Here is a 13938-nt window from a genome sequence, read left to right on the forward strand (position 1 = left end):
TTTACTACGTGTTCTTGTTAACTTTTGCAGGCAGTGGCACTGGCACTGGCATCAAGCCATAAGACAACTGCTCGAACTGAATTGGAGCTTGGTGAACTATTCTCTGGGTGCTGACATTTGGCTAAGCCATAAATACTTAAGAAACCGGTTAGCGCTATTCATATTTTACCTTTGGGACCGACTTAAAATACTTGAAGTAAATTCAAAGCTTCAAAACATTAATAAAAACGTTCAAGTGCACTTAAATGATTTTGTTTGATATATACTACATATCATCACATGTAAGTCCATACCTTCCTTAATTTATATAAATAATGTACACAAAAAAACAAGGACAAGCTAAAAGCCAACTGGTGAACCGTATAAAGTTTTTTGGCTGCCGAATAGGGCGCAAATTTAATTTAAATTTGTTTCGTTCTCATCGCATTTGTCACAGTTTTGTCAGACAGTTGATGTGGATGTTGAATGGATTTATTTTTTTTATTGCTGGACATTTTTTCTCCTTGTTGCTGCTATTGTTGTTTTTTTTGGCTCGGGTTTTGTTAGCAAACTCTCTTTTCGTTTTTCCGTTTTTTGGGACAGAGCAGGGTGCCTTGTGGGTTAAGAACTTTGAACTTGTGCTGTAACTTTTTGGTCGCTGGGGCTGGATGTGACAACATTTGATTGCTCATGAAATCGATCGATTGTGGAAACGTGTTGATTGTATTGTTGTGAGCTCAAACCCAAAGGTCAAAAGTTTTCAATTCTCTCGTAAAAGTTGCTCTGTCTCCTTTACTGTGGCATATAAAATGAAGTGTCCTCGTTACTGTTGGCTTTTCAGAAAATCATCTAAATACATCTCAGTTTCCGCAACGCATTAAAATTGCATGCCAAGGTCCCAAAAGTCAAAAGATGGAGCATCGGAAGGGAATGTCAGACTTCCGTTTGAATAGAAAACAATTTAAAAGTGGGACACTTCGTGATTAATATGTCCATATGGGAGGAAAACAGAATGAGAGTTGACTTTGGAATCAAAATCATATTGATATTAGATTCGGCACATGATGGATGTGAGTGACCAATCATTTGACCAGCACTGCGTCCTTTTTTCCCCTAATTAGACCCAAACCCAAATAGACACTTGGGCAGCTATTGTCACATATTAGATGAGACTGATTGATCGCTTGTTGATTGTTTGACCAAAGGATTTCTGGCTTTCGAGCAGCTCATCGCTCACTCGCGTTTTTTTATTCTAATTTCGTCTAAAAAATGTGATGAAAATTCCTCGATTTTGATTAAGTAGTGTTTCGATTTTCTAAGGATTTAATTTATTTTCGTTGCTGTATACAAAAAGAAACAGTATAATTCGATAAGCTAATAACTGAAATATCTTAAAAGAATATTTTTCTATCATACCATGTTATAAAATTCTATTCACTTATACAAATAAATTAATTCAAATAAAATTTGTTTCAAATTTAAAGCAAATGTTTAGTAGAATCACTTGTTCAGGGTATTAAATGGGCTCAATTTAAACATGTCACTTAAAACCACTTAGTTACATGGAAATCTCCGACTAAATGACCAGTTGTTGTTCAGTTCTTTCTGCTTTTGTAAATTGACTAAGCCATAAATCGTAAATGCGGAAAACAATTTTTGCAACTGTCGTAATATGCAAATAATTCGGTTAACATGTTATTCTATTTGATTGCACATATTTTAATTTGCATAAACATGGGCAGTGTGGGTGGGTTGGGCCACTTCCCATCGGTTTAATGTCCCCATTCCGCTATCTGCTTACCGCCTCACTGCTCCAGTTCCCGATGCTTCGTGACACGCAAATTCGACACGTAAAATAATAAGCGGAAATGTTGAAAAATTCAAAGCGCTTCCGCACTCCCGCCTGCTGCCCCACCAAAATAAAAAAAATGAGCACCTGAAGTCTGAGTGCCATTATCGCATTGATGCTTGCCCGAAAAGTCAAGATTTGTGCGCATTAATGGCAACGATTGAATTTTCAATATCTCAGGCACGTGACTGCCGCGGTCGCATCGATTTCATTGAAACCTGACGTGCTCAACATGTTTAATTGCATCTGGGGAACGGAAGGCGATGGCTAAATGGCAAATGGCAAATGGATGGGTATGAGAGGATGCCGGGCTAAAGCCAATATTGAAGCTCCGCAGACTACGCGAAATTTCGGGGCGTGAATCGGGGCTGTGTAGACAGCCAATCTGTGGGCCATAAATTCGCACAGCAATAACAGACAAAGCCGAGATACCAGTACGTCCAAAAATGATAAAAACGGATGGAATGATGCGTGTCGGAAATATGTTCAGCTGTTGCCATACCCTGCCACAACTTTCAGTGCAATTAAAACATTTTCTTGAATATTTTTTGTTAACCAAAAATGGCAAAAATAACTAAAGTTGTTTCAAAAAATTACAAACAAACTACATTTTAAACTTTGAATTTTTATTAGTGACATTTATTAAACATTTAAATTTGGAAAAGCTTGTCGTAGGAAAATATGCACGCACATGCATTTTCTCATATTTGGTTTAAGTATTCAAAGGATAAAATAACTTTATACCGCTTCCCTTTTATACGGAATTATAAACACTCCAATCTCTTTCTGTTCCGTGAATGGGCTTTTGCACATCATACGTTAGGCGGAGATTAATAGCCGCACTGAGTGCTTGGCACCTATCAAATTCAATCAGAGGCATTCATCAATTTTCAATTTGGCATTTGCTGGACGAAGGACGGCGGACGCAGGACGGCGGAAGTGGGCCGAGGAGAAACTACGGAAACGGAAAGTTGGCTCTGGCGGCTTGGGTTCGATTCCTCTACTGATGGTGGCAGTATCGAGGCCAGGCATCAAAGGCAAGCTCGAAGGAGCGCAAAAAAGTGCTGGAAAATATGAAAAATCGTCGCTGACCGCAGAGCAAACACACTCAAATACAAGCGAACACACACACACACACTGCGAAAATTGATTCAATGTCATAAATTAGATTTGAAATACTGAAAAGCTTCGACTCGGGCAAGGGGGCCATAAAAATGTGTGCGAAATTCGCTTTTGTCGTTTGACATTTCTGCTCGCTCTTTCGCACTGAAAGTCGAGAGGTGGCAAAAAAGGTGTGGTAAACGCAATGAAGCACCACAAAATAAAGTAAATTATATTTACGTGTATTTTGCATAGCAATTGCGCTGTGATTTTATGTCCCGATCCGGCTTTTTCTGTTTGTCTCGCTGGGTTTCTGCGCCATGCGGCGTATGCGCAATATTTCTGTTTACACAACATTGCCAAAACAGTTCGATGGATGCGACGCGTGCCTAATAAATGATGTACAATCAATTAATTTGCGGCCTGTTTGCAAAGCGACTTAGAGCGCTGCAATGAGGGCGAAATTTTTTGGTGGGCGTTGGCGGAAGCAATAACAAACACAAAAGTAGCCTTCAAAAAATTATGCTCAATTTGGCAGCAAATGTTGACGGCACTTGCTCCCGGCATTTATCACACTTGATAGGCAAAGTGTTTTTGTTAATGATGCCCTGTCGCTTGTCATTACGCGAAGAGCAATTTATTTCGCTTTCGGATTGGAATCTTGGAATGAATTTTGTGGTTGCGAAAAGTGAATAAATTACTCAAGCATCTGAAGAAATTGAAGCCAGAGCAAAAATGCGTAAATGAAATTAAAATCATGGTGAACGTCTCTAAGACTAACAAACAACATTATTTAATGGTTATATTATTGACATAAATGACATATGATTTATATTATTATCGCGACAATGAAATAGACCAATTTAAATATTTGGCGAGAAAACAAAGCAATGAAGATATCAAAGTGAAAGGAGTTGAAGGATCTGCAACCCCGTTCGCCATCAAAATTTACCTCTTACTCCATGTTTCGCCAGCGCATTTTCCCCGCATAACCCAACGTTTTTATGACTGCAGTAACTTTGCGCCATAAAATAGGATTTCCTACTGAGCCTATTCACAACTTTTCGCATTAGACTTAAGCGCAAAGCTCGCTGCCAGTTCCCTCCACCTTCCCCTTCCTTCATATGTCCCCTTGTACCCATTTTTTTATTTCTGAAGCGCGAAGCGTTTGCCTTTTGGGCAAACACAGCGCCCATGGCAATAAAAAACCTATACACATGTGAAATGTGAAATTCTGGCGGGATTTATGGATGCGACTCCTTGTGCTTGGCTGTTTGTTTTTTATTCTGCTGTTGCGCTTTTTCCCCATTTTTAATAACCAGTCAGACAAACCAACAAAGCCAAAAAAACCAACACCTAGCTCCCGGCCTTCATCAGCTTTGCGGGTTTTAAAATAATAAAAAGAAAACACACATTTAAGAAATAATATTTGAAGTGTGTTCAGAAATAGCCACACTCGAACAATAATTATTAATAAACAAAAAATTAATGCCATATTTTACGAAGTTTCTAGCTTTTTCTAGTGAACAAATTTTAATTAACAATATTATAAAATGTTAAAGTTCTTTGAGTTTTACATTGTTTTTTTTTTATAATGGTTTAACATTTTTTTAGAATAAATATAAATTTTCCTTTCACAAAAAAAATAATATTTTTTTTCACTTTGGAACACTTACTCGACACTTACTCAGCTGAGTTAAAACTGCACTTAATAAACCTAAGAATATGCAATCCTTAAATTTTTGTTAGTGTACATTTAGGAGTACGGTCCCATTCTCACCTTTATGGCCGTCCAAATACAACGCGGCATTTTAATTAAATAAAATACGTGGGAAAACAATTTAAAGAAATAAATATTTTATGCTTCGAGGCGAGGAAAATAAAAACTCCAAACAGTTGAAACGTGTTGTGACCAGCAAATTGAGCTAGAGCCCGGTTAGCAAATCAAAGGCTTTAACGCCAGATATCCTTTTAAATATTACCATCGGCCGAGATGGGCCAACAACAACAAGAATGACGGGAAAGTGAAGAGGCAGGCAAGCAAATAAATCAATTCTGATAATATCGTGCGTGTGGCCCTACCAGTTTTATAATAAAAATGCTTTATATGTTTTGATGGCGGGCCCTGCCGCCTGGCAACTTCCGCATTTTTCCCTTTTTGCTGGTGATGGCCTTCGAGAAAATCCCAATAAATTGATAAACAAAATCATTCAATTCAATGGCAGCAAATCAGGCGAGCAGGCTTGGCATCTAAAAAAAGGGTTTGGTGAGGGAATTGCGCGTGGAGGAAATAAGACATCAGAGGTTCAGCACTGTCGATTGAAAAATGCGGAAATATATGCAATATTTTTAGTGTTCAACATTATCATTTGAAAGCGTTTATTTGTATGTCTTCTCTCTAAAGAAACAGTGAACATTTTAAAATAATTTTGTATTTTGACTACGCCAATGTTAATTTAATAGGTATCTAAACATTTTTATTTAAAAAATTAGTATTAACATCTTGTATTGTACAAAATTCTGCGAACAATCTTTCTGTATAAAATCTTCTTTAAACAAAAAGTTAAAATTGAAAATTACGTTTATAATTTAAAATCTACAACAGGTTGCTGAAAACTTTTCCCCTTTCTTATTTGGGAATTTTCCTTCATCAGGCCGCTGCGTAATGAGAGGTGAAGTCATAAATTAAAGGCAAGTTCGAGAGGCTGTCACAACTTTGACCTTGGCAGACTCCCCAGTTTTAATTTAGTTTTAAGCCCCAAACAGGAGATGGCTGGGATGCAAAGGTCATTGTTGTTGCCGTTATTGCTGCTTTTATAGTGCTTGTTGTTGGCATTGTGGAAGTTTTCAACTTTGCCATAAAGTTAAGTGGCGAACATTTTAGGCGCTGTCGAAAACAACAAAGAAACTAATTGACTTGGATTAACGCTTTGTGTGTGTGTTGCTGAGTGTAGGTGTGAGTGTGAGTGTTGCTGCCACTTCCCCCATAAATCTTTCAACGAAAACTTTGGACTTGAGACAATTTCGTCTCAAGGCTGTCGCGTGGGCGTTGCTGCTGGGAAATCCTCGATTCGTTGGCCATGCTAGTTTCCAATATTGCGCATACGCCATGTGTGCCGAGATTGCACAGCGTGGCTGACTATGAGCTTTAACTCGATCCGAAAGAAAATCAATAGGCAAGCCAGCAGCACACTGACCACGCCCCAAACGGCCACGCCTTCCGGAAGACGCTGTTCCGTTGATTCCTGCAAACGTTGGCAAAAATTTATTGTGTGTGAAAATGTGTTGACTTCACTCAAAAGTTGCTAGCCCAATGCCAAGTTGGATTTATGTATATTCAACACCCCCTTTGCCGTTGCCCATTTTCCGCCATGTGTCTGATGTTTGGTCAAGCTATCTTGTGGAGCTGTTTCGCCTCCTCAAATTTCCCCCTTCGCCCACTGTACACATTGCACTCGCAGTTTCCTTGGATTTATTGCCCGTCTTTGCTGTACTCACGTTCCTTCGGTTGTCTTCATTCGCTGACTGGGCACAGTTTTCCCCCAAAACTTCTTAAAGCGGAAAATCGCCGTCCGTACGTCAGCGATTTTTATCAAACAAATAATGTAAATGTGAAACTTGAGCTGGGAAACTGTCGCCCGTCGGCTATTAAAAATCACTTTGAGCAGTCGGGCGCATGGCAACAATTCACTCATGAAAAAATTATGATAAATTGTAGTTTAATCTGCAGAAAATTATGCAAATGCAAAAAGTAAAACAAAGAGGAAGCAGGAAACTAAATTTTGAAATACTCTTTCAAATAGACTAAAATATAAACCAAACTTAAAGGGGTAAATAACCAAATACCAAATACCAAATATAAACAAACAACGTTCATTTTATATTTATGGCGCAATAGTTTATTTTCTTAAATAATTATTTCATGTTGTATTTTTTTATAACCTCAGTTTTAACTGAAACATGCATTATTTTAGAGCTGAATATAAATTTGCTTAAATTGACAATTGTTAACAATAGTTCTATAACAATATGTACCCGACTTTCGAAAGAGTACAGAGCTCACAAAAAAACTGAGTAAATATCCGACCCAAAGAAAAGGGAGTTGTACAAAATGTCAGCGGCCGGCAAAAAAAAAAGGGTTACCCAAAGAGAAGGCCGGGCTTAGTCTCATTATTTGAATTTTTCATTTATCATTCTGGATTGATGTACATGTAATGAAAATTGGATTATGCCGTAATCATTAGGCTAGACCCGTTGCCTACGACTGGTATTTTTTCTAACAGAAACAAAAGTTGAGAACGCAATTTAAGGTCCTCAGTTGAATTTGAAATTTACTTAAAGGAAAGACGACATATTTCGTACATTTCGTTGATTTATGGGTTGACCACAGGACTCCCACAAGGCGATTTCCTCGCGACTGGCTGTTCTGTCAATAAATCAAGCCCCCAAATGAGGGCCCAAAACCAAACCGACCAACTGTGAGGCGGGGCGCAAATTTAATTGTAAAGTTTTCGAAAGCGGCACAAGAATTAGTAAACTCCAACAGGCCACGTCGTCATTATAATCGCAACGGGGTACCCAGAACAAACTCACAACAAAACCGACAGACTTGGCCGGATCCACACAATCACCAGGACCTTCTGCACCCGATAATCCTGTCCACCGCTATCACATCCGCCTCCCTCGTCCCTCCCTCGTGCCTCTGCCCATTTCCCAAGCTGTCTTTGGTCTAATTTTAAAGCCATAAATTTGATGGCCTTTTGAGCGTTTAAAGTGTTCTCAGCAATGTCGAATATTTGATATAACAATTATATAAATGCCGCCTGCTTATATGCATCAGTAGATAAGCCGAAGTCAAAGCCAAAGTCGAGTTGGAAGGAGAAGTCAAGGGACAGTCCTCTTAGTCGCAGTCTCAAGAAGATATAATAGCTGCGGGCAAGGAAAAACATGGCCAATTCCTCTCGAAAATTTTTATTATGTTTTATAAGTCCATCAATGGGGGGCGAGTAAAGAGAATCGCAGGTCAGGGATGGAATACACCAAATATTGTGAAATGAAAATTATTATACTTCTTAATTAAATGCTGATTAGGGGTAGATTAATTTGTAATATTAATTTATGAAATGTGTACAATATTTTTAGTTCATATTGAAGGTTGTTGTTGGAGGTTGAAGCTTTATATTTCTATGGTTGCCACTCATCTTTATTGGATTTCGATATTTTCGATACACTAGTGAAGGCGAGATGAATATATTAAAAAATATTATTAAAAGTATGCTCTAATGTGGCTTTTATGCGATACCAATTCGATTTTTCAGCCCTGATAATAGGAGCGGGATGCGTTAGTCGTGTCCTTGGTAGCCGCCTGCTAAAAATGCGCAGCACAACAAATCCCCAAATCCCCGCTAGCAAATTTATTTTAATTCACTTTTGGACGCTGCCTGTCGCTCGTTTCGTTTCGCTTCGCATTTCCCTCCGTTTTTTTTTTTTTTTTTGGTTTTGGCATTGCCAATTTCCTGAGCCCCAACTGTCCTGGCCTTTGGTTTTGGGTTTTGGCTTTCGGTCCGATGTGAATGCTGCCCACATCTTGGCCTGACACTGGGCGACATTGAAATGAGCACTTTAGGCAAATAAGCCGAGGGCCAGGGGGAGTTTCCCTTTGGATTGGGGATTTGGGGGATTGAGGGGGCTCACCCAACTCCCAGCTAAACACCAAAAACAGAAGTCGTCACTGTTATCAAATGTATTTTTATGCTCTTTTGATTTTTATGACCGCAGCGGAGCAGAAGCTCTTCGGGCACTTGATAAGTGAGCTGGGGAATTGGCGGGGCCCCCATGGCGATTATGTTGCCGGCCGCTTATGACCCGGCTGGGGGAATAGTTTTTCGAGGGGGGCAGTGCCTGGGGCTACTTAAAATTAAACAAATTACTGCGTCTGACGGTATTGTTTACCCAAATGCTGTCGTCGATTTGTCCCCGCCGTCATCGTTGTCAACATTGTTTTTAGGGATACTCCACAGCCATTTCTCGTTGGCAGGCGCGTGCTGGAATTAAATGTGCCGTGAAATAAATCCACCGACGACATAGCCAGAGACTTGGCCAAAACGCTGCCAAATGTCCTTCACAGCGACTGAGTCTAAGTCCTTGTCAGTTGTGTGTGTGTGTGTTTGTGTGTCATTAATAGAAACAAAAAGTGAATTGAATCCGAAACCAAACAAAACCAAGAATTGCTAACAAGCTGAGGCTCCCGGGGGTGAAATGGAATAGAGATGTTCGTACAAGGAGAATAACAATTATGGCCGGCCTGAACATAACCGTTCTTTAATGGGGATTAAGTCCAAAGAAATTATTCAACAGATGCTCCAGGATGTGCAGAAATACAAAACATTTTAATGACACAATATATCCATTATTTTCCCGCGAGCCATTCGGATTCAATGCGAAATTGTTTTTAATGTCGGATTAAATATTAACATGTTAGTCCCAAAATTCAGTTTTAAATGAGAAATACTTGTGTTTTCTTGCCCACGCGTTTTTGTTGTAATATATTTTTAACCGAATCGAAACATGAAATAATTCATTAAATAGAGAATAAAAGTAAATTAATTGAATGAAGAATTATAACTACGTCAGCGATAAGTTGTCTAGCCAACCACAGAGCCACCGGAGCCACCCTCAACCATCCACTTAACCCATGAGTCCTGCCCAACCACATTGCGAGCAGCTGGAATCCTTGGCAACAAATGTCGAGGAATTCGGGCAGCCACAAGGACAGCAACAACAGCAACAAACAGCAACAACATTTATACGGGAGTAAGTGTGTGTTTTATTTGGGATTCCTCTGCCTTATTTATCTCAACACAAAGATGACATTTGTGTTGAAACAGGCAAATTAGTATTTATTGCTTTTTGCTGCTGCTGACATATTATTTTATTTGTTTAATTAATTTACCAAAAAATGACCACAAAGCAAAACCATCAGCCTTCATGTGTGTGTGTGTGTGTATGTGTGGCTTCTCCTCTTCGTTGTTTTCCTTCAACGCTGTTATGTCACATGCCATATGGCATTCGTAATAAATAAGCAACAGATAACCGAAAAGAACAATTAAAAGAGAGCCAAAAACTCCGGGGCTCGTAAATTCTGCTTCCGTAGTTTGAGTTGATTTAATGCTCCTTTCTTCCCTCTCATTTTCTCTCACTTAATCACAGTCGCACAAACACACACACATACACCCAGTGTGTCCACATAATTAAATCAACTAAATATTTAACGGGACATTTGTTTGGCTCCCCTCGTTCACCGTTTATCGTCTTTACCCATCGACTTGGATTTTTATTACATTGCTTCGGCATTTAGTGGGGTTTGTTGCTTGAATGGCGAATTCCTGCAGTTCCTTCCCCATAAATTAACAATCGCAAGGACAAAATTATATTAAGTAAATCATGTGGAGACTAGACATCCCGTGGTTCCTTGCTTTGTTTAGGAATTTGTTTACTTTAGTTTTTCCCCCCAGTCTGAATCACTCGATAATAAGAAGTGTGGGCTTAAAATACTTAAAGTTAGGTAAATGCTTTTTATTAATTAATGACAGAGTCTATACATGACAGCCATAGCTATATTATACATATGTTGTTTACAAATTCAGTATTAATTTGTTTCTAAAAAATGTTGCATACTTTTTGGGGAGTTAAAAAGTTTGACTTAACTCGTGGATACATTTTTTGCGGGAACCTCCCCTGACCATTACTAATCGCATCTAAGTGAAAACGAGCGTTTTATATGGGGGCGTAACTTAGCTGGATTTCTGGGCGTGGCAGCAATGCCAATTCTCTGGAGCCACTTGCAACTTTGTCACTTTATGGGTCACAACCGTTTGACTGCACTCGCTGGTTGGTCCTGATAGTAGTTGGTGGCTTGTTGCCTTCTGTTATTGTTATGGCTAGTGTTGCTTACAGCTTCGCGTTGTCCATAATAAAGCAAACATATGACAAGCAAGCAACGAGGGAATTCTTGGGTAAATCTCCAATGTTTTGCCCGGCAGGCAAGAGCTGGACGAGAACAGCCAATAAAGTCGGAGGAAGACGAACAAAGTCATGAAAAATGTTGCCAAAAAAAAATAAACAACGGAAGAGTGCCAGCCAGCATGGGGAAGAGGAAGGGGGGTGCGGGTAGGCAGGGATCTCGGTGGAAATGCCACAACGAGGCGGGAATGTATCTCGGTGTTATTATTATTTTTACTGCAAGGCATTCGCATAAAGGACATAATCATATTTTTCATCAAAGTCAGCAGCAGCGATAAAAACTACAAACACACTCGCACATACAGGCAGGCGCACATACATTCCTACTCATCCCTTCTTCTCCCCCCCTCTCACTCACTCACCCGGAGCATATCTATTCTGCAGTTGCTGTCAACATTTTTCATATCATAAACACTTTTAGTGTTGATATTACCAACAATAACTTTTCCCTCTCATACAAACACACACACATACATAATCATACACTCACACCAGCATAATGGCAAGGATATTTGGTATGAGCGACACGCCCACCCGTCGTGTAGCTGTGAAGGTTCATCCTTTCCCGGCTTGAATTTGGGTTCTCGTGGCCCTGACGCGACTCTTGGCCCAGATATCGCAGCACGAAGTGTTGGCCTTCCATGGAAGTAAGCCAAATGTGATTAAGTTCACGCATGTGGCTGGACAACTCTTTAATAACTCGACAAGGACTCTCAGCAAAGAATCTGCCTATACATTTTTAACTATTAAAATAATAATTATGTAGTTAACAACAATTAAAACAAATGATTGTCCGAAAAGTTGTTCGTTTTTATTTCTTATTGTAAAAAGTTATAGGTATTATTTTTATTTTTTATGGTTCTTGTTTTTAATTGTTTATACTTATGTCAAAGATGAAGGTTCTTACCTCAGCAATATAACAACAAAATATGAATTTTATTTATATTTAAAGGAAATTGTTTAGGGCTTTTACTTAAGCAAAATAACTACAAAATTAATATCGCTTATTTTATATAGAACTTAAAAATCAGAGAGATGTAGCTAACAAAATTAAGACACTCAACTGTAAAATGTCAATAATTGAGAGATACAACCTTAAAGCGAAGCGCCAGTAATGGCTTTGTAGCAATTATGTTTCTTTATTTTGAAAGAGTACCTTTTTCTCTTATCCTTGGCTTCACGTGCTGTAATGCGGTAACTTTACTTTCGCCCTTGTCAGCGGCATATAAAAGAGATACTCTTTGTGACTTCAGTTAAACCTTATCTCAATGAGTCGTAAAACATATACATAACATATTAAAAATTGTTTTTGTGGTAATGCAAAAAATTTTAATGCATTTTTGGAGTTACTTGGATACATATTAATTTTAATTACATAAGTTATTGTATATGTTCTGTGATAAAGCGTAAAGTAAAGTCTTCAACAAATAAATATTTCTTTGACTAGCACCTAAAATCTGATCATAAAATGTTTTTAAATATACTAGAACGATGTGAGAGCAACTGATAAACTTATTTATCAATTAGTTTATAGTTTAAATAATTATTATCCCAGTATTATAATATTTTCGAAATAAAAATGACTTGTTGTTCTGAATAGAGCATTTAAGTTGCTTCTCGCTCTCAACAAAAATTGTAATTTCCGCGGCCTTCTTTTTTATTTAGTGTCTGTTTGCGTACTTTTCATTGTGCTTTTTTTCCTGGTTTTAGAGAGATAATTACGAAAAATGTTTTGCGTGCCGCGTTCAGTGCGCGATGGGCCGGGCATAATTATGACTCCTGCCGGGGCTTCCCTTAAAGAATTCGAGGGGGTCGACGGCAATGAAGGGTTAGTGTGCGGCATACTCCGCTCTTCACATTTCAACACAATTTTTTGTTGCTTTCGCCCATTTGGTTTCGTTTCGCCGCTTGCTTTTTATGTGTGGCGCGTGTGTTTTGGGTTAAATTTGTAGCTTCATTTCGACAAACAGTCCACGTAGATAAGACATTAAAAAGTAGCAGCTACCGCAGAAGGAACGTAGCAAAACGGCAGCAACACAGATAAGTAGGGAAAATGAGAAAAGCGAGTCAAGGATAATGCAAAGTACAATTGTCAACCTTTTTTAAGCCTCTTCTACGGGGCGGATATCTGGGTTTATGGAAATTTTCAATTTGCTAAGCAAATAGCACGCTGGAATCGATTTGTGCTGAATGGACAAACACATGTTGCTCCACTCCACTCCACCTCACTGCACTCCCTGGCAAGTGCACTTTCGTTCGCAAGTTACCAGTACCAGTCTTCATCACGTTGCAGTTTTTAGACCACAGTCTCTACTGTTTGTGCCTGATCCATCGCCCACCACAGCAATCCCCTGAAGTTGGGTCGTCGACCAAACGACCATACCTTTGATGGCTTGCCAAACAGTTGGAATATGATTTTTGCAATTTTCGCATGAACTCAACCAAAAAATTAAACTTGACTACACTGCACAAATTGTAAAGTTTTTAATACGTTCTGGGCGCTTCTCCCTGGCGAAAAGGCAGTTGCTCCTGTCATGCTTGTCAATCTCTGTGGCAGTCAATGGAAAAAAAAAAAATTTGTTGCTTTACCATCACTCCTGCTGCTCCTGCTGCTCCTGCTGCTCCTACTCCACCTACTCCTGGCACTCCTCCGATTCGTTAATATTTGCATCGCTCCATGGTGTGGGGTTGAAACTTTTTACGGCCTGCAAAGTATTTGAAAATTATTTTAATTAAGGCATTTTAATTAACACATACACAGGTTCACGCACATATTCGCACGACTTGCTTACACCGCTGTTATTGCGTTGGTTTATTTGTTTTTGGTTTTTATTTTAATTATTTTTTGCATAAATTGTTAGGAAAGGACAACTTGGCAACATCTCACCATGCCGCATGTTGACACAGAATTTAAATTTATTTTTCTTGTTGTTTGCCTGATTATTTTCACAGGCCACACAAATAAATTGAGGTATATGCATTTTTTT

The sequence above is a fragment of the Drosophila elegans genome, unplaced genomic scaffold, assembly GCF_018152505.1.
Source record: "Drosophila elegans isolate 14027-0461.03 unplaced genomic scaffold, ASM1815250v1 contig_814, whole genome shotgun sequence".
NCBI classification, from domain to species: Eukaryota; Metazoa; Arthropoda; class Insecta; order Diptera; family Drosophilidae; genus Drosophila; species Drosophila elegans.